This window comes from Lynx rufus, unplaced genomic scaffold, assembly GCF_022079265.1.
Source record: "Lynx rufus isolate CCGP_SWC_20201006 ecotype Redwood Valley unplaced genomic scaffold, mLynRuf1.p SCAF_4, whole genome shotgun sequence".
Taxonomy (NCBI): Eukaryota; Metazoa; Chordata; class Mammalia; order Carnivora; family Felidae; genus Lynx; species Lynx rufus.
Window position 1 is genome coordinate 35,945,418 of NW_025814856.1, and position 19,354 is coordinate 35,964,771.

The window sequence follows — 19,354 nt, forward strand, 5'->3', positions numbered from 1 at the left end:
GACTCGGGTTGTCTCTCTCTCTCAAAATAAATAAATCAATCTAAAAAAAAGTGATGTTGAAGATGGGGGAAAGAAAGCAGAGGTTATGTTTGGTGAAAATGTTGGTTCATGGTTCTACTTTCTGGAAAAACTTCAGATACAGTCACGTATTTATACATTTATTTGTATATTGGTACTCACACACATGCATATACATATACATTATAAATTATTCATATGCTTAAACATGACCTAGTTAGCTCAGAGAAAATATACAAAAAAAAAGTCAGGAGGAAAGAGAAAAGGATAGAAAGACCATAATTAAATTTGATTTACTTAAAACACGCACAATATACAGCACAAAGGTGTGGCAAAGTTTTGCTGTATTTGTTACCTAATGTAGCGTAGGAGTCTGAAAAAAAATTAAATTGATCCGACTTGGTTGTGAATAAAGGCCACTGTTCAGACTCTGGCACTAACATCTCAGAAAAAAATTGTTTTTTTGAAACTGGGAGTTGGCTTCTGAAGTTTATTAAAGGAAAAACACATTCACTAAAATATATCATTTCCAAAAGGTATTTGAGAACCAAGTCTTATGAGCTTGGCTGGACCAATATTTGGCATCAAGACCTTGAAATATTAACATATAAAAAGTTAAGGAAGAAAGAAGCCCATCAATTTAAATATGAGTTGAGAGTTAAGACTCTTTATACCCTGACCAGATTGTTTCAAACTTAAAACATTAATTTCCTTTAAAAACTGGTATTAGAGTATTTATTAAAGGTAGATGCACTTTTCCTTCAGGAATTATTTGGGAAATTCCTAGTATTACTTTTTCTGCTGGGGCTTATGATTCTGTCGTTATTTGAGGTTGATAATTAGACACAATAAGCAGCTCTTGTAACTCAAAGGGTCAAATTCTCTTTATATTGTCTGTGCTTGCAAAATTTTAAAAAGCCTGGACACGGCCAAATACCTAGGGAAAAGCAACCTTTTAATTAAACACTAATGAAGACCAGAAAAAAAAAATGTTGTTGTTTTTTTCTTTTCTCCCAAGAATCCAGGCAAATCCAGAGGGTCCTTCCTTCTATCCGTAACTCCAATGGATGGGCATGACACGAGACAGGGTCAGAATGATGAGCCGTCCACAGCAAGCCAAAAAAAAAAAAAAGAAAGCACAACGTCTGAAGTGTCTGTCAGCATTGGTCAGGCAACACAGGGCACCTTCCAGAACCTAACCACAGGGCTGGGCACAGGAAACAGCGATCACTTGACAGTCAGAGCTGACAAGAGCTGCAGAAACTGCCAACTTCCCCACCCTGGGCTGGGCACAGACCGGGACTTGCAAGCTGGCCGGCCACACAAGCTAAGGTCCTTGGGCGAGCCCGTTTTCACAGGCCCTGGAGGGAATAGCCTAGTCTCCGATCTCAAACACTGCTTTTTGAATGAACTGGAACCACAGGCACATCACAGAACACGTCAGAGAACCCAAACAAATTTATTCTCAAGCTACAATACTTACGTTGGCTGGGGGCTATTTTCAATAAGGAAAAGCAATAAACATACACACACAAATACATTTCTACCTGCACGGCTTTTTCCTTGCATGAAGTTTCCTCAAATATATAGACCACAAACATTCCCTTTGGACACAGTTCCCCTAATGCTACTTTTTCCCTCCTCCGAATTCTTGGTATCTCCCTACACCACAGGCTGCCGTCACTCTTACCCAGGTCCCCAGCAGGTCTCGCTGGACATTAGAAACAGCCTCGTAATTGTCTTACCCGTCCCTAGACACTCCCTGCAGAGTGGCTAGAGTGAGCTTCTTAAAGTGTGAAGCAGATTCCTTTGTTCATTTAGTCAACGAGTATCTCCGAAGGGTAGATTAGGTTCCAGGCATTGGGGACACTACAGCCAACAAAGCCAAGTCCCTGCCCGTCTTCAGCTAATGTTCTGGTTGGGCAGACACCAGTGAGCGTCTAAATAAAGTTCTAACATTAGGTGGCAATAGGGTTAGGAAGAAAAATAAAGCAGGATAGGAGAAAGGTCGGGGTGGCCTCTTAGTCTGGGGTGGAGAGGAGGAAAAGAGAAAACCCCAGGTTCCAGGCAGAGAAAAACCCAAGGGCAAAGGCTCTGAGGGTGGAATGCATTTGGTGGGCTTAAGCCACAGCAGGGAGGCCAGTGTCACTGGAGAAGAGTTAGGGGACAAGTGTGAGGAGTGAACACCAGAAGCTGAGTGTGTTTGCTGACAGCGGGGGTACAGGAACCTAGAGAAAGGGGCGCTGATCACGTGGAGCCTTGTGGGTATGGTGAGCCTAGGCTTTTCTGAGTTGGGACGTCACAGGAGGGATTCACATAAGAGAACGGTGTGACCTGAGTTGCTTCTGGAGCCTGGATTGAGACCATTCATGACTGAGGCTCAACCAGGTCATTAATCCCTGCTATGCCGCTAGGGTTTGGCAGAGGAGAATGGAGACTACGGCAGTCCTAGGACTTCAGGCGGGCAAAGGTGGCCAAGGAAGAGGCTGAATGGTTTGCAAACTAAGCCCATCCCCTACGATGGCTGAGTGAATGGGATTTGTACTTAGACAGAACGGAGCTCCAATCTTTGCTCGTGGGCAAGTTACTTAGCAGCTCTAAACAGGTCCCGCGTTTGCCAGGTGGGTTCAGTAATACCTATTACATGTCGCTGTTAGGAGACTTAAATGAAATGGTAACTATAAAGGGCTTAGCACTATGACACTGAAAATGTTCACTAAATAGAAATAGCCATAGCTAACACTTTTTTTTAAGTTTATTTATTTTGAGGAGGGGGGAGAGAGAGAGAGAGAGAGAGAGAGAGAGAGAGAGAGCGAGCCACCCCACAAGTAGGGAGAGGCAGAAAGAGAATCCCAAGCAGGCTCTGCACTCTCAGCACAGAGCCCAGCTGAGGGCTTGATCTCACAAACCTGAGCCGAGATCCAGAGTCAGATGCTTAACCAACTGAGCCACCCAGGCGCCCCACCATAACACTTTTGAAACGCTTACCATGAGCCAGGCACCCTAGTGAAATCTTTATTTATTTGTGTTGTCCCCTCAACAACCCCGGGTGGTAGGCCCTATTATCATCCTCATCTCAAACATGAGAAAACGAGGCACAGAGAGGTCCCATGATTTGCCCATGCCACACAGCTATTAAATGAAAAGTGTTTGGAGTTACATCCTGGTCAGACTTTGCACTCATAACTCCTAGTACGATAACATTAAGCTTAGGATCAAGTTTTTCAACCCATGTTATTTTTAACCTTCATACCATGTAAGTGTGAGTATTATTTTATCTTTGTATTGGTAAAGAAACAGGCTCAGAGCAATTAAGCAGCTTGGCTCAAGGTCACACAGCTGCTAAGTCAGGAAGCCTTGATTTTACCGGGTCCAGCTAACTACAGCTCATTCTATTTCCCTATTTTATCAAGGCCCTTTTCTCTCTCAGATAATAAGCATCTAATCACATTTTAATGAGACAAACTCATTTCTGTAAAAATATTTGCTGGCTACATTACCCAAGGGTAGCATGATGCTTGTAATAACTGGGTCTCCTTAGCAGTTGCAAATCTCAGGGTCATATCAAAGGAGAGCTTACACAGATGAGAAAGACAGCGGTCAGTGGGGTTCCATAGCCTTCGTGCGTAAGAGTCTAGGGTTCAGGGTCGAGAAGAGGAAAGTTTAATAGCTTCGTAATGCGGAGAGGAGGAGGGAGGATCCAAGGCTTCTGCAGACTTTAGGGGTTCCAATGGTTATTCACATAAATAAGAAACTGAAAACACTGAACCTATAAAGATAACTATTTACCAGGCACTCATGCACCCATCCAACCAACCATCTACCCCCACATATATCTAACAATATTTACCGACAATATCAGTATGTTTAATTTCTACCGTGATCCCAGGAGAGAAATGCTTTAAGTGAGATACTCTAATTATCTATATTTTACAGCCCAAAATATCAGTCTCAGAACTCACATGGCTAAAAAAGGTGAGTTAGGAATTTGAATTCAGGCAGTTTGAGTGCACGGACTTCATTTTAAAGCACGAGGCTATGTTTCTACCCCATGTTTGTTTGAGTGAAAGACTAAGTTAATAAATTGATAAGACTCTATCTTTATGTGTTGTTTACCTTTTAATAAATAAAGTAGCAAGTCAGTGGCAAGAGGCTGAGCACTGGAATCAGACAGAACTCCATTCAAATTCCAGCACCATGACTTATTAGTTAATAAGTATATAAAACCAATAAAGTGGGGTTCATGATATCATCTTGTAGAGTTGTTACAAGGACAAAGATAAGACACAACATCTCATAAAGCTAAAAATCTTCTGTACATACACTGGAGAAGTTCTTGATCATAAGCCCAAGGAAACAAATACAGAACTTTTCACTATTGTCTTTTGAGACAGTGAAAAATTGTATGCAACCTAAGTATCCATCAACAAAAGATTGGTTATATTCATGCGATGGAATATAGGGATTAAAATGAATTTAGAGATAAATCCCAAAAGCTTGTTGAGAGAATAATAAGGCAGTAGAATGATATATCCTTCTATAAATTTGACAAACATAGAAGGGTTATCTATTTATAGATACAAACATAGGTGTCAAAATTATCAAAACATGCCCAGGAATGAGACACATGAACTTCGCGGTAGGATTTTAGGGAGAGAGGAAAAGTACGAGGGTGGTTTCAACTGATTCTATATAGTTTGGTTACATTTTTAAAAAGTATCTGAAGCAAACATGGCAAAATATTAAGATGTCTTAAAACCGAGTGGTGGGTGCATGGCTTTTTTACTCATACTATCTTTTACATGTTTGTATATTGAAAAAAAAACCCTCAGGGGTTTTGGTCTTGTTTTGTCTTGTTTTAAGATAACTCAATTAAAGTGCCAAGCAGAAGACTCAGCACCCAGCGGCTGCTACGTAATTAGTAGCTATTAGTCAAGGCAGGGACACTACATAAAAGCACTAGTTAGGGAAAAATAGTTATTTAATCATCAAGGTTTGCCCAAACACAAAATTCAAGAGACTAAAAAAGATTAGGACATTAGGGGGAAAATGGTACTATTTATCGCATTCATCAGCCTCTTTCAAGTCAAGTTTATTTTCAAGGATGCCAGAATCTATATCTGTTACATATGAACACCTAGAGGCACACATAGGTGTAATTACATAGAGATGGCAATTTTAATTTTTTTCATGAGGGTCTAATTTTCTGCCTCCTTTCTGTGCTTGAAGTCATATCATCTTGCTGTAAAGTTTAGAACTACAGGTCTGATTTCCTATTCGAATCCTTCACACTTTTCCATAGCCTCCAAATCAGACATCACAAAGCCAATGTTCAAAATAAACAGGAGAGGGGGATAAACAGGAAGTTACTCTGTGCTGCAACTCCACTGAGAAAGGACAGGACGGTAGGAGGAAAAACAAACACCAATCTGAAAGGCAGGAGAGTCTTTAACTTGGTGTTTCTCAAGCTGGACGACAAAGGCTCCAAAATGCTTTTCAAAGATACTGAGACTGATTTTGTCGATTTTAAATAACACAGTCTTTCAGAAGTATACTTCTGTCAAGTGATGGGCTAGAACATTAAGACCGCTTTCCTTCTCAGTTTTGGGGTATCTTCACATCTCAGTTCCTTGCCCTAAAACCCTAGTCTTTGGTTACCAGAAAAGGTGGGAGATGAATTTGCTCAGCGATAAGGAGACTCGTATTTCATTTATCTGCCAAGTTTTCTCTCCTTTCTGTATGTGCTGCTGCTGTTAACTGACTCCATGGCTGCCCAATCCCTTCAACAGTGTAGCATCCAATCAGGAGGCTGCCCTGAGAGTGAGACTGTGTCCTGAAGCCAGATTCCACATCCTTTAAATCAACGCAATCCTTACTTTCCACTTCCTTCCTGTGGGTCCTTCCTCAGTTCAGACTTTGCTCCCGGCACCTGTTGGGCAGGCATTTGCAGAAGACCCCATGATGTGCTGCCCAGACTTATTCCCTCAGCTACCAGGAACATTCTAAGCTGACAGCTCTCAGCTCCCTCTGGGGATTGCCCTCCCTTATAGAGCTGCCTACCTCAAGGTCAAGGTCACTCCGCGTTCTCAAGGGCAGTCTACTGCCAACAACGTGTTGATGTAGGTGGGAGGGAAGAACAGCCCTCTTGTTCCAAATGGGGACAACTCTCAGTTCCAGAGCTACCCATGAGGGCAGGTGAAGGCATTGCTGAGCCTGAATTACAGCCCCGTTTCTCCTCTGCTCCTCCTGCTTCTTTCTATTCCCTTCTACAGGTGTTGATCCCACTGCGCTCTCTGGTAAACTTCCTGCTCGTTAATTTGTTTCAGGAACCAAATCTGCATCAGCATTCACGCTGTTCCAGGGTAGGACTGCTTACCTGGCCCCTGCAGTTGAGTGCGTGACTGATCAGCTCTGACCAAGGACCCGCAAGAAGTCACAGGAACTACTTAGAGGCCAAGCATTTAGTTGCCAGTGCCAAGTCCCGAGGAGCTCTTCACTCTCCATCATGGTAACTGGCAACGTGAAAGAACATTCTGTGAGTCTAAGTGACAGTGATGAGCAGAGCTTATGGACAACCTGTGATTGGACGGTAGTGTGAACCACAAACAAACCTTTACTTCTTTAAGCCATTAGGATACTGGGGCCGTTTGTTGCCATGGCAAAACCTAGCCTATCCTGACCTATACACCTGTGTCACTGCAGCAGCCCCCTAGCTCCCCTTCCTTTCCCGCCTCCACTATGTCACCCTCTCCCAAATCTGTCAGCCTCACTGCTGCCAGTGATACTGCTAAATCAACCTCTCCCCTGCCCCCGAAGTTCCGCAGAAAAATATCAAAATCCTAAAGTAAAAGATCATTCAAATTCAGATGTTACTCTCAATCAAAATCTCTGCCTCTGATTCCGACTCGCTCTTTTTCTCTCCCCTGCTCCTGCCCTCTCTCCCCATCCGCCTTAAAAAACTGTTTATAATTCCACCAAAGCCATGTTTTCCTATGCCTGAAATGCCCTTCTGCGTTTCTTCATCTATCCAACTCCTACTTTCCCCTCAAACCTCAGCTTGAGAATTGCCTCCTCCAGGAAGCCTCCTTGGCTCTCTTCCTCTCCCTTCTTGCTTTTCTCCAGTCTGACTTAGATTCCCTCCACTGTGTGCCTAGAGCACCTTGGCCAAGGGCCTCCCACAGAGTTTCATTTCCTTATCTGTCTCTCCTCCTTGACAATAGATTTCTTGACGTCAGGAAAAACGCCTATCTTGACCTTGTGTGGCTGACACCTTGGGACAGTAGCAGGGATGGGGTAAGCACTCTGATCATTATTTTAGGTACAAATAAATGAACAAACAAACGAGTCAATCTGTAACTCCAATCATGTTCTACAACAAAGGACCTCGTAAAGGTAAACTGAACATTCATCCTGAATATTTATTTATTATTTTCCTGGTGACTAAGTTTTTGATGAGAAAATTCTTTCATATTCCTTCGAGTTCTCTATTTTTTCTATGACTGAAGTCTGGACCTTTTTCCCTCTAGCATTCTGTACTCAATACATTGCTTTTTTTCTAGTGTGGGAACTGTTGAACTTTTTCTGTAAAGGAGCTGACAGTAAGTATTTTCACCTTTGTGGCCAATATCATCTTTGTATGAACTACCTGACTGTAAGTAGTTAAGTCACAACTACTCAACTCTGCCACTGTAATGCAAAAGCAGTCATAGACACCAAGCAAATGGGTGAGCAGGGCTGTGTGCCAATAAAACTTTATTTACAAAAACAGAAGGCTGTGTGTGCAATAAAACTTTATTTGCAAAAACGAGAGACAGGACAGTTTTCTCGTGTGAGTCACAGTTTGTCAGCCCCTCTTCTAGTCTGTGTAACTCAGAGTAATGTGGAGAGTGAAGGGTGGGGACAAGCAAAATATACAGGGTTTGAAGCACACAGGCCACTGAATGCTCAATGGGGAACCTGCCTTTTGGGGGCGTTGGTCTTTTCCTGCCAATGTGGTGGGATGCAAAGTTCATTTGTTATCAGGATCATCAAAGTGTTGGACAAAGAGAGATTATTTCCTTAGCGACCCTAATGGGAGCTGCCTGTATTTCCTAGAGTTTTTGTATTGGCTTAAATGTGGGTCTACTGTGTGAAGACAAGAAAAAATACCCAAGGCCCACCCTACACACACTGTGGGAAACCACAGTCTCTTTCAGTGAACATCCTTGCCTGTAAAGATGGGAATGTACTTTCCAGAGAACTAGTATCACTTATAAAAAACAATAGTAATACCCGGTGCTACTTTATCAAGTACCTTCTACGGGTCTGCTGTTAAGTATGGTACATACCCAAGGGCTAACATTTATTGAGCATTTGCTTATATCAGGAAGGGCATTTAGTGTTACAGATACTATCTCATGAATTTTTCATCCTGTTCATAATGCAGGTACTACAGTTCTCCACTTATACCCAGGAGGCTCAAGGGGGGAAAGCGGTTTGGTCAAGGTCAAATTTGCTAAACTTTGAGTCTATAGCCTCTGCTGTTCTGAACTGTATGCTCCCCACTCAGTGCCAACTGCCTGCCACAGGGGAGCTGACCCGGCCTCTTATGGTCACTTGAATATCTCAAATTCTGTCTAAGTTACCTCCTGCTGGAAGGCAATGACTCCATTCAGAGTTTGCAAGAAATTCTAGCTTTGAGGTGTTGGGGATGAGGGGACAGCTTAATCCCAAGAAACAAGCTGAGGCCTTTGTTGGAACATGTCATGCTTAATGAAAAGCAAAGGGTGTTGATCTTTTTTTCAACCACATTCTCCCACCATTTTCTACTTCAGTTGTTTGTTAACCCTAATTAATTGCTATAACAGAACCCATCCAGGCAAGATATCAGCAGGATAGATATACAGCTGATGAATCAGCTTTTAAGGTTTAGCCCCAAACTGAAGGCAAATGTCTCAGTCTGCTACTTTAACCAAATTCAAAGCTTCACTCATAAAGTAAGTCTTTGTTAAAAGGCAGCCTCAGTGCCGCTTCAGCCTGCTTTTTATTTAGTCGCGTTACTACAGAAATGCCTTATAGCTAGCGCCTTAATTATTCATAGCTTTTGGCAAATTAAGTCTCCTGCCTCTCCAATATCTAGATGTAGAGGAAGTGTTCAATTCCAAAGAAATGATGCCTTCCCGGCTGTGCCAGCCAGGCAATAACGTTGTTGCCAGATTCCTTATGAATAGGTAGGAGATCTTATTTCACGTATAGTATATAAATAAACAAAACACCCCCAGGGAACCGTCAGGTATTTCATGTAATGGATATCTCCCGCACCACCCTTATTTCTCTCTGGCGTGATTGAGCCCGGATTTCCTTACAAACCAGACTATTCAGACTAGAAGCAAGAAAGATGACACCTTTCTATCGTCAAGATGATAAAAAACTGAGTTCAGTAAAATATGTAACCCTGTGGTGTTTCCAGTCCATTTGCCACTAAACTGGACAGTACCACTGAACACTCCCCTTCATGCTTTAGAATTTGTAATTATGGGATAGCAATAAGGGTATTCTAATGATGAGCCCCCACCCCTTTAACTCAAATTACGGCGGTGAAATACTTAGAAATATATTTGCCATTAATCTTTATTATATTAGAGAGCTCTAGATTTGAGGTTCTAATAATTCAAGTATAGGGGGCATTGCTGGTTGCAACTCAACTCAGCATTGACCCTCCCCCACTGTTTGGCAGCTGTGTGGTCTGCCTGGGACCAACTTCACTCCCAGCTTCACAAACGGGTCTGCTCTCCCACTGGTCTAAGCCAATCAGTGTAATTAGTGTTTCTCAACAGTTTTATTCACGATCATCTTTTTAAGGAGCCTTTTAGATACTTTTTTGTTTGCTGGTCACCTCCTCCCCCTGCAAATTCTAATGCCAGTAGAATCCTGTATATCTGTTTAGGTATTCTATGTACATCTGTGCTCTATACACAAAAAAAGAGTAAGATTCTTGTGCCACCCTCCTACCTTTAAGAAACAATGTTTGCCTCTTGGGGGTCATGTCACTCCCATTGAGAATGCCTGAATTATAATCCCATTCCCTGTGCCATTCAGTGCATGGCATTGGGGGTGGGCACCGTCCCTAAGTTAACCCATCAGAGTGAAAACTGGAATTTTTTTTTTTTTGATAGCTGGTGGATATGAGAAATTTTCTTTCTTCCTGAATGGATTGATATCTGGATCTAAGCCCTGGAACTGCTGCAGCTATCTGCTATCATGATGGAAGAAACCAGCCGAAGAAAAAGCCAACACACGAACAAGGCTGGAAGAATCATGGGCAACAAGTATAGTGCTCTGATCAAACCATACCTGAAGTTCATCCAACTGCTAGACTTCTCAGTTGTGTCAAAAGTGCCTTCTTTTTAATTTGTAGGTTAGTATGAGTTGGGTTTCTAAAATGACAGAGCAGATAACATTTGTTGAATGTCTCCTAAACTCTAGGCACTGGGCTAAATATCTTGTGTCAATTAATTCTTTTATCAAACTCTGTGATTAGCACTATCATATTTCCCATTTTATGCATGATTAAACTGAAGCATAGTAAGGGTAAGTAACTTACTCATGATCAAGTGTAGGCAGAGGTCGGATTTATTCCTATGTCTCTCTAACTTGGAGCCTAAGGTATTAACTACTTTATTATACTGCCTTTCAGTTCTATATAATTTAAATAACTACTTTCTTGATCATTATTTAAAAGGCATTAATGAAAATAGTGTTTCTTTTTCTTAAGTTTTTAAAAATTTTATTTATTTATTGAGAGAGAGAGACAGAGAGAAAGAGAGAGAGAGAATCCCAAGCAGGTTCCACACCATCAGCACAGAGCTTGACACAGGGCTCGAACTCACAAACTATGAGATCATGACCTGAGCCGAAACCAAGAGTTGGACACTTAACTGACTGAGCCACCCAGGCGTCCCGAAAATGGTGTTTCTTTGCTAGCAATTAGTTTATATTGTGCAATTAAGAAATCTATGGTCCTTGCAAGTTTTAAAATATTCTAAAAATTCTTTTCCCATGTACAGGAAACTCTAAACTTAGAGATCATTTTCCACTTATAATTATTTTAGATGTCCCTTTTTATTATCATGAGAGGGTATTGGCTCAGTCCCCATCCATTTAAAGAAGAGAAAATCTTCAGTTTAGTAGGATAATCCTTCAAGTTGCTGTGCTTCTTAAAAATAATTATTGATAAAACTTATAAAGAGTCCATGGGGTCTCCGGATCCTGGAACCTCCATTTTTTATCTGGTCACTGACTGCAAAGAGATAAACTATAGCTCCCCTGAACTTGGGGAGAGACACATAAAGGCTGTCCGGTTGGTTCCAATACTTGTGTTCTCCTTTTAAAAGTTTCTCCAACCTTAAAGAGCAAAAACAAAACTCTATCGGGGTCACTTCTCCTACAGACCAACGCAACAATGATTTCCCCAAAGAGAAAAATGCTCAAAGGCAGACACTTCAGGCTCCGAAATGCCAGGTGATCCGTGGACTGTAGCCAGATGGGATCTATGCCACAGCTCCATACTACTCTCAAACCCCCACATGCTGCCCCGCTTCTCAGCCTGGCTGTGGGATTCTCACAAACTGCAAAACATGAGAGACATATTACCCAAAGTAGGAGTCGTGAAAGCAAGAAGCAAATGTTCCTCACATTTTAACAAGGCTGATACGGACATCAAGGATGACAAGGGGATGCTGATTCTTTACACGCCCACAATTTAACCCCCAGAACCGATCTTTTAATTTTGCTTGATTGATGAAAGACTACAGCCTGTCAAAACCAGAGGCTCCGATCCCATATAGGACTCAATACAATGAGATATACATTATAGCCATAGTGGGAAGGGGGTGAGAGTAGGGGGAGCCAGGAACTGCAACAAAGCTCTTTCCACATCTCAGGAAAGAAAACATGATGATATATTCCTATAGCAAACACCAGGCTTAATCTTCCTAAATGCAATGTAGTTTTTTTTTTTTTTTAACCTCAAAGATATTAACAACCCAAGCAGAGGACTTTATTTAAACCCACAAATGACTGTCCAAAAAAAAAAAAAAAAAAAAAATCCAGGGAAGCTTCAGTCCCCAGAGAAGATGAACGGTCTCCCAGTTGAATAAAGTTGCTGCATTTTTTGTCTGCAGGATGGGACCTAGCAGAGAAATAAAGAGGCTGTGTTGTGTGAGGGGACTAAATCCAAATGTAAGCATCCTGACAATGATCAGCCAGGCCACCCCTCCCTCCCCTAGCCATCCTCCTCCTGCAAAGTATTCACAATTTGCTGTCCTTCCTCCAAAAGCCAGTAGACACAGAATCAGCTTTTCCTGGCTCTGCCTTGCGATGTGGGGCTGCCTGATGGAAAACTGAAATACAATCAAAGAATGAAAACCCATCAAGGCCCCTCTGATGGTAAATTGGTGTGACATGGCTGATCCTGAGATGCTCACCCCCACCCCCACCCCCACCCCCACCCCCAATACAAGAAAAAGAAGGGATCGTCTGAATGTCAAAGTCGCTTCGGGCAGACCTTCTGCTGCAAAGCCACAGCTTTCTTAGCTAAGTGCCAGGCAGTACACCATCACTCTGTAACAGACGTCTGCAAATGCTGGTAGGAACTCGCAAGTGCCCCCGAGCCCAACGGGGGACAATCCACCAGCTTTGTCAGGCAACAGTTATCCACAGCTGCTGAAAATTGACCCAGGAGCCAAGCAGCCCGCTAGGAGTTTTAAAGAAAGAGAGAGGTGGAGAGAGAGAGAGAGAGAAAGAGAGAGAGAGAGAGAAAGAGAATAAAATCATACAGGTGGAACCGGCTTCCCAAGAGCGCCTGGCATCCTGCAAGGGCCCTGGGGCGCCGCGCGCCCTTGCTCACCTGGTACACGTCCCGCAGCCCGCACCACGTCCGCAGCACCTGGTGGCAAGCCCGCAGCCTCTCCGTGTACCATCTTCGCAGCGTGGACACGGTCAAGTTCCACACGAAACGGCTGCCGCTGAACAGCAGGTCCTCCACTCCACACATGAACACCGAAGCCATGCCGCCTCCTCCCTGGGACCCCGGGCTGCCCGGCTCCCCGCCGCTGCAGCGCAGCAAGCCCCCACCGCCGCGGCCCGACCGCCTAGGTTCCCGACGCCGGCTTCTGCGGGCAGCTTGGGGGTCAAGCCTTCCACCAAACTCGTCTCTCACCGTGCGTCCCGGCCAGCCTCCGGCGGCATGCCCCGGGATTGGGCGCCCGCCAGCCAACGGCTGCGGCTGGCACACAGAAGCCCAGTGTCCACCCCCGCCCGCTCCGCTGGCTGGCAGCGCCGAGCGAGCTGCGCTAAGCTCCGCCAGGCGAGCCCTCGGCGCTCCCGGGGCGCGGGAAGCCCTGGCCGGCGAGGACTCCCCCTGGCGCTCCCCGAGTGCGCTGGGCAGAGGGGGAAGTGGAGCGACTCTTTGCAGGCAGAGAGGAGAGCTGCATTTCAGCGCTCTTGCTTGCGCGTTCTGGAGACACACACACACACACACACACACACGCACACACACGCACGCACACGCACACACAGCAGCAGCCTGAGCCTCCTAAACCGCTTTGGGAAGCATCTCACTTTACACTACAGGGTCTTTGTACACACTGTACACGCTGATAAATACCTCTGGGCAGCCACAGATGCAGGAGGAAAAAAAAAAAATCCTCCGAAGCATCCCTTGGGACCTCACTTCCCTGGGGGGACAGCCCTGAACGTCTCCTTGGTTGTGCTGGAGGCAGGAGATGAAGACAACGGTCTCAGAGCAACAGTGTGTGCGCGCCTGCACAACTTGCCTTGGCTTCTAATTTGAGGGTCTCCACGAAAATGACAACCCCGCCTGTTGTTGCCAGCCAGAGGGCAGGTTCCCTCACCTTCACACTGTGCTAATTCCAATGCAGCAGTCTGTTCTCGAGAAAAACAAAGAGTGTTCTTGGTCTTTAGCAGATAGCTTCCAGTTATTATTTGCTGGGAAATCACGCTCACAGGAGAATCCCTGATTTGGTTCTGGAGAATTCGGCCTCTGGATATGTCTAGCAGCAGTTGTCAGCGCAAAACAGCACAGGTGGTTTATGCTCCACTTCAAACTGAAGGAAATTGTTTGGCCACTCATGAAGTCACCAGATAATTAATGGTTTTTGTTTTTGTTTTTGTTTTTTTACGTTCTCCCCCAGGAATTGATATTGCCTAAGGCATTTGGGAAAAAGCCTCAAGGAGCCTCATATGCCACCAGTGTCTATTTTCCTTTAGAATATGTGTACATTTCAGTCGCATATAATAGTATAACGTTTGTTTTGTTTTAATGTTCATTTTGAGAGAGGCCAAGACAGTGTGAGTGAGTGGGGGAGGGGTGGAGAGAGGGGAGGGAGAGAGAGAATCCCAAGTAGGCTCTGCACTGTCAGTGCAGAGCCTGATGCTGGGCTTGATTGAACTCACCAACGCGGACCATGACCTGGGCCAGATCAAGAGTCAGCCGCTTAACCAACAGAGCCACCCAGGTGCCCCTATATGACATTTCTTACAGCAAAAGCACTAGAGCAAATTCCAGGATGTTGTTTTTTTTCCCCCAGAATCCATCTGTAGGACAATTGTCTGTATTTTATTGATGGTTTCACACCTGGGCTGTAATCTTTGCTATTAAGTGGCAGAAAGTTAAGGTGCCAAAGCCTGTCTCCTGAACTAGCTCAGAAGGCTTCAGGACAGATTATCGACAAGTAAATCAGCTTTATTTCAGGTTTCAAATGTGCCTTTGGAATCTTAATTCAGTTGAAACTCAATCAGTCAGAACACAAAATGAGTTCTCAAAGTGCCTATTGTTTTTGAAGTGCCCATAATCACGAAACTTTTAAATGACATTTCTTTTACTACTTTTTACTTCTTTTTATTACTAATAAAATCACCTAAGAGTTTTTGGTTAGTTCACTGGACACAAGACCTGTTCCAAGATTTGGAAACAATTCTTCACAGTAAGTTCCTCTATGGGCTCATTAGTATTAGCATTCTGATGATATTTCCCAACATAATAGTCACGGTGTTTATACAAAATCAGAATATACTAGGTCTTATGGAATCAAAAGAAGTTGAACTTGGTTTGAAAATGAAAATGTCATCATTCTAATGGAAAACTACTGAACTTCAAAAGTGGCATATTAGTATGAGTGAATGGTTGTGGTATATTTATTTTTTTAATGATGCAGCATGACTGTATTCTCGGAAATGTCGGGCAGCAAAGGGAATACCAGAATAAAACCTCCAACAGGTCAATTATCTCTGTCTCATGACACCATGCTCTCAGAAGAGATGCTCTAGAAACCGGGACTGTTCTCTCTTTGTGCATAGGTCTAAAGTCAAGTTCCCAGGGGCGCCTGGGTGGCTCAGTTAGGCGGTTAGCTTCGGTTCAGGTTGTGATCTCGCGGTTTGTGGGTTCGAGCCCTGCGTCGGGCTCTGTGCTGACAGCTGAGAGCCTGGAGCCTGCTTCAGATTCTGTGTCTCCCTCTCTCTCTGCCCCTCATCTGCTCACATTCTGTCTCTCTCTCAAAAATAAATAAACATTAAAAAAAAAAAAGTCGAGTTCCCAAAAAGCTTTTTGAAGCTCGGTCTTCCCCAGCACAGCCAACTTTCCCTGGGGACTTGGAGAGCTGGTGGACACTCAGAGCTGAATGCAAGACAAGACAAGACATCTTGTTGCCACCAATGTCAACACTGATACTGCTTCTAAGCCAAACAGCTTTCCTCTCCTGTGGAAGGAGAGATTTGAGGTTCTAGGGCAAGAAGGAAGGAAGGTCAAGTTCCTCCACACCAGGTACCAATGGGAGGGAAGTGGGGGGAACAATTGAACCCAGATGTGCAGCAGTGGAGAAAAGAGCGACCCAAGTGTGGCATCATTCTTAAAATGGACTAACCACACGGGACAAACCAGATCCCAGGCACACACCCTTGAAGCTGGTCTAAAATTTCCAGTGGAAAGGGAGCTAAATCAAGCCTGCTTCAAAATTATCTTGCCCTTTCTTTTCTTTTCTTTTCTTTTCTTTTCTTTTCTTTTCTTTTCTTTCTTTCTTTCTTTCTTTCTTTCTTTCTTTCTTTCTTTCCTTTCTTTCTGAGGACTTTCCTTCCTCTTTAACATCAGAGTTCTCTGCAATACACTGTAATTTCCTGCAGCTCTCTCTGGAGACTTAAAGAGATGCTTCGGGTGACAGCATTACTCAGACACCTGAGAGTTCGGCTACAGAGGTAAAAGAGAAATTGTCATTATCCCTGAGGCTCCTGGAGTTCTCCTTTGAGCAATCAGCAGGAAGAAGAGCACGATGCCAGAAAGACAACACAAAATGCCAACTCCTGTCTCTAGAAAGAGATAGCCAGTTGGTAACATAGCAGCTTCCAATGGTCCCCTCTGCCCATCAAAAAGACAGAGTTCACTGTCAGTGGACATTTTTAAGCTGTACTGTCTATGTACCTGAAAAGCCAGTATGGCTAAATTCTGATAGACTCTGAACGTCTGACATCGGGCCTGAGGGGGATGAAAACAAGGTCTAGTTCAATGGCACTCAATCAGGGGAAATTTTGCATCCCTCCCTCTGGGACATGTGGCAATGTCTGGAGACATTTTTGGTTGTCACAACTGAGAGAGAGGAGGCTACTGGCGTCTAGTGGGTAGAGGCCAGGGATGCTGCTTAACATCCTAAAATGCCCAGGACGGCCTCCACAAAAAAGGACTCTCCTGCCCAACGTGTCGGTCATGCAAGGATTGATGATCCCTTGTCTAATTAAATGCTATATACCCTGGTCTTCCTCTCACATGACTTTCACTGAGGGAAACATTCTTTCCTCTTGATAGTCCCCCAAAAAGGCAGATTGGGGAAGGATACAGCAATCATTTTATAATGGTTTTCATGCACTCACAAAGAGCTATAATCAACTCAAAGCCCGTTGAGAAAGAACTGGAATGTCATTTTCTATTATTTTCACTTACCTTTTTGTGATTTACCCTAAAAATGGGGAACAGTGATTTTCATCACAAACTATATTTTAGTACTTTAATTTTTGGTTTTATCATTTCATTTCTTTTACTTTTATTTTTCAAAAATGTTTATTTTTGAGAGAGAGTGAGAGCGCAAGAGTGGGGGAGGGACAGAGAGAGGAGACAGAAAACCCAAAGCAGGCTCTGCACTGACAGCAGACAGCCCGATGTGGGGCTGGAACTCACGAACGCGATATGATGACCTGAGCTGAAGTTGGACGCTTAACCGACCGAGCCACCCAGGAGCCTCATCGTTTCACTTAAATTAGGGCCTTCTTACCTGGGGTGAAGCCCTTCTTTGGCACATTAAAAAAAATTCCCATAATGACCCCAAGGTGGAATACTGATGTCTCCCTTGGGCCATGCACTGCTACAAAGTTTCTCTTGCAGCAGGGTATTTCTCCTTTCTCCTCTTTTCTCTATTAGACCGGAAGCTCTATCAGGAATCCCTGCAGGTGAGGTGGGGGTGGCGTGGCTGGACGGTTTCTCCCTGTACAGGAGAACCCCATGCATTGGAACATGTTTTGTGACCTTGGGCTCTGCCCACTACATCCCCAGGACTGCTCCCAGTCATTACGATACCAACAACAAAAGCGCCTGCACACATTGTGACTGTCCCTAGGTATGGTGGTACCTACTTCCCCCATTCAGAAACCACTGGTGGAAATAGGGGAAGGGTCTTATTCATATTTGTCTCCCCAGGGGCTGGCACATAGTGGGCAATCAGTAACTGTTTATTGAACTGACAAATGAATGACCGTTTGTCTCGACAGTGAATACAGAAAGAAGTTCATCCATTCCCCAAGTACGTACGTCTTGGTCATTAAAAAAATTATGTACTGGGTTTGCATTATGTGTCAGGCAGGGAACTAAGTACCTAGAATGCACTGTGACAAAACAGATGATCTCTGTCTAAGGGGGTCTTAGAGTAGAGGGGGGAAGGCAGACAAGGGAACAAGAAATACCGAGGAAGCAGGCATTGCCCCAAGGGTTCTAAGGGAGACAGGTAATGTAGGATGGCGGTGTGGGGCGGGGTCAGGGAGTGCGTCTCTGAGGCTGTGAAACAGCAGCTGAGACAAAGGGTTGAATGGAAGAGAGCTAGGTGATGTGGGAAGAGACACAAATAGTCCTCCAAGGCAGAAGAGCAAAAAGAACTAAGGCCCTAGGGCAATACAGATCCCAGATTTGTGGAGCTTAGGTAAAATGGCGGAAGAGGATGCTTGAGCAGTAGGGGGCCAGGGAAGCCCATCTGGGTGACAGCTGCAGAATTCCAGGGGTGAGAAGAAAAGGCTTAGGGTAGGCTTGTGGGAATGTCTGCATAACTAAGCCAAAGGAAACCAACAGGTCTCTCATCCCACCAGGACCACAGGGCATTAACCTGCAGAGCAGGGTGAGGGTTTGGTGGGTGAAGATGTCCCCTTCAAAGCAACTGTTCAGAGTCAGGCTTCTCACTCAGGGGGTCTCTTTGACCTTCCCCTTTCTCCATCTCACCCCAAGGAGGAGGCAGGAGGGCTTGTAGGGGGAAGAGAAGTTCTGCTTCAATCCCACTTGATCCAGAGGCTACGTGGTCTTGTTCTTCCCTCTACTCCTGCTTTCTCTCCTCTTCCCCTTGGCTGAGAGAGCAAGGAGAGCTTTAGTCTTGGACTCAAGCAGGAGGAGATGGAAGGGAGTAGGCGGAAGTAGTAGAATCCTGAAAGGGAAGGAACCAGTCGTTATTGCCAATAGCCTGGTCAAGGCTGACCAGGAGGCTGGTTAAGTTCTATAGCTGCCTTCATGACTCTGAATGGCTTCTGGCCTCACAAAGATCTAAAAAACACTACAAACTAAATAATATCCAGCACTAAGGCATCTATCCAGCTTCTACTCTTTGGCAAACTCATTCCACTCCTAGAGGAAAAAAAAAAAAAAGGAAGAAACCAAACCAAACCTTCTCATCTTCTTCAAAAATCCCATCTGTTATTTTACTAAACCAAATTCTTCTTCCTCAAAGGAAAAAGGAGCGGTGCTATCTTTATTGTATGAGGTACAAAAAGGGGAGCAACATGTTAGACTCCACATTGTATCCATTTTTACTGGTTAATCCATTGAACAGATATTGGAAGCTCTTGCCAAGTCAAATTTTAGAAGTCATCTTGTGTCGATGTGAAAGCACTTGAAGGAGATGTTGGTTCCCAAGAAGCCCACATAGGTCAGTGGGAAAGAGCTGATCTTCATTTTGGAAGAAGAAATAGGATCAATGTTGTGACTTACCTCTCACCCCCATAATTTGTCACCTCTTATTTATACTTAATTTACATGCAC

The 19,354-nt window shown here is 44.1% G+C and overlaps 1 long non-coding RNA gene across 2 annotated transcripts in view; it reads right to left on the reverse strand.

Annotated features, from left to right (window-relative positions):
- Nucleotides 1-1,161: 1,161 nt before the first annotated feature.
- Nucleotides 1,162-19,354, reverse strand: part of LOC124524257 (uncharacterized) — a 163,962-nt gene continuing 145,769 nt past the window's right edge. The window contains exons 3-4 of one of the 2 annotated variants that reach the window (XR_006965187.1): nucleotides 6,395-6,530; nucleotides 1,162-1,225 (exon numbers count right to left, since the gene is read on the reverse strand). This is a non-coding gene — a long non-coding RNA (uncharacterized LOC124524257). Of the gene's footprint in view, nucleotides 1,226-6,394; nucleotides 6,531-17,242; nucleotides 18,744-19,354 lie in introns of those variants that run through there. The other variant, XR_006965186.1, reaches the window with a different exon arrangement.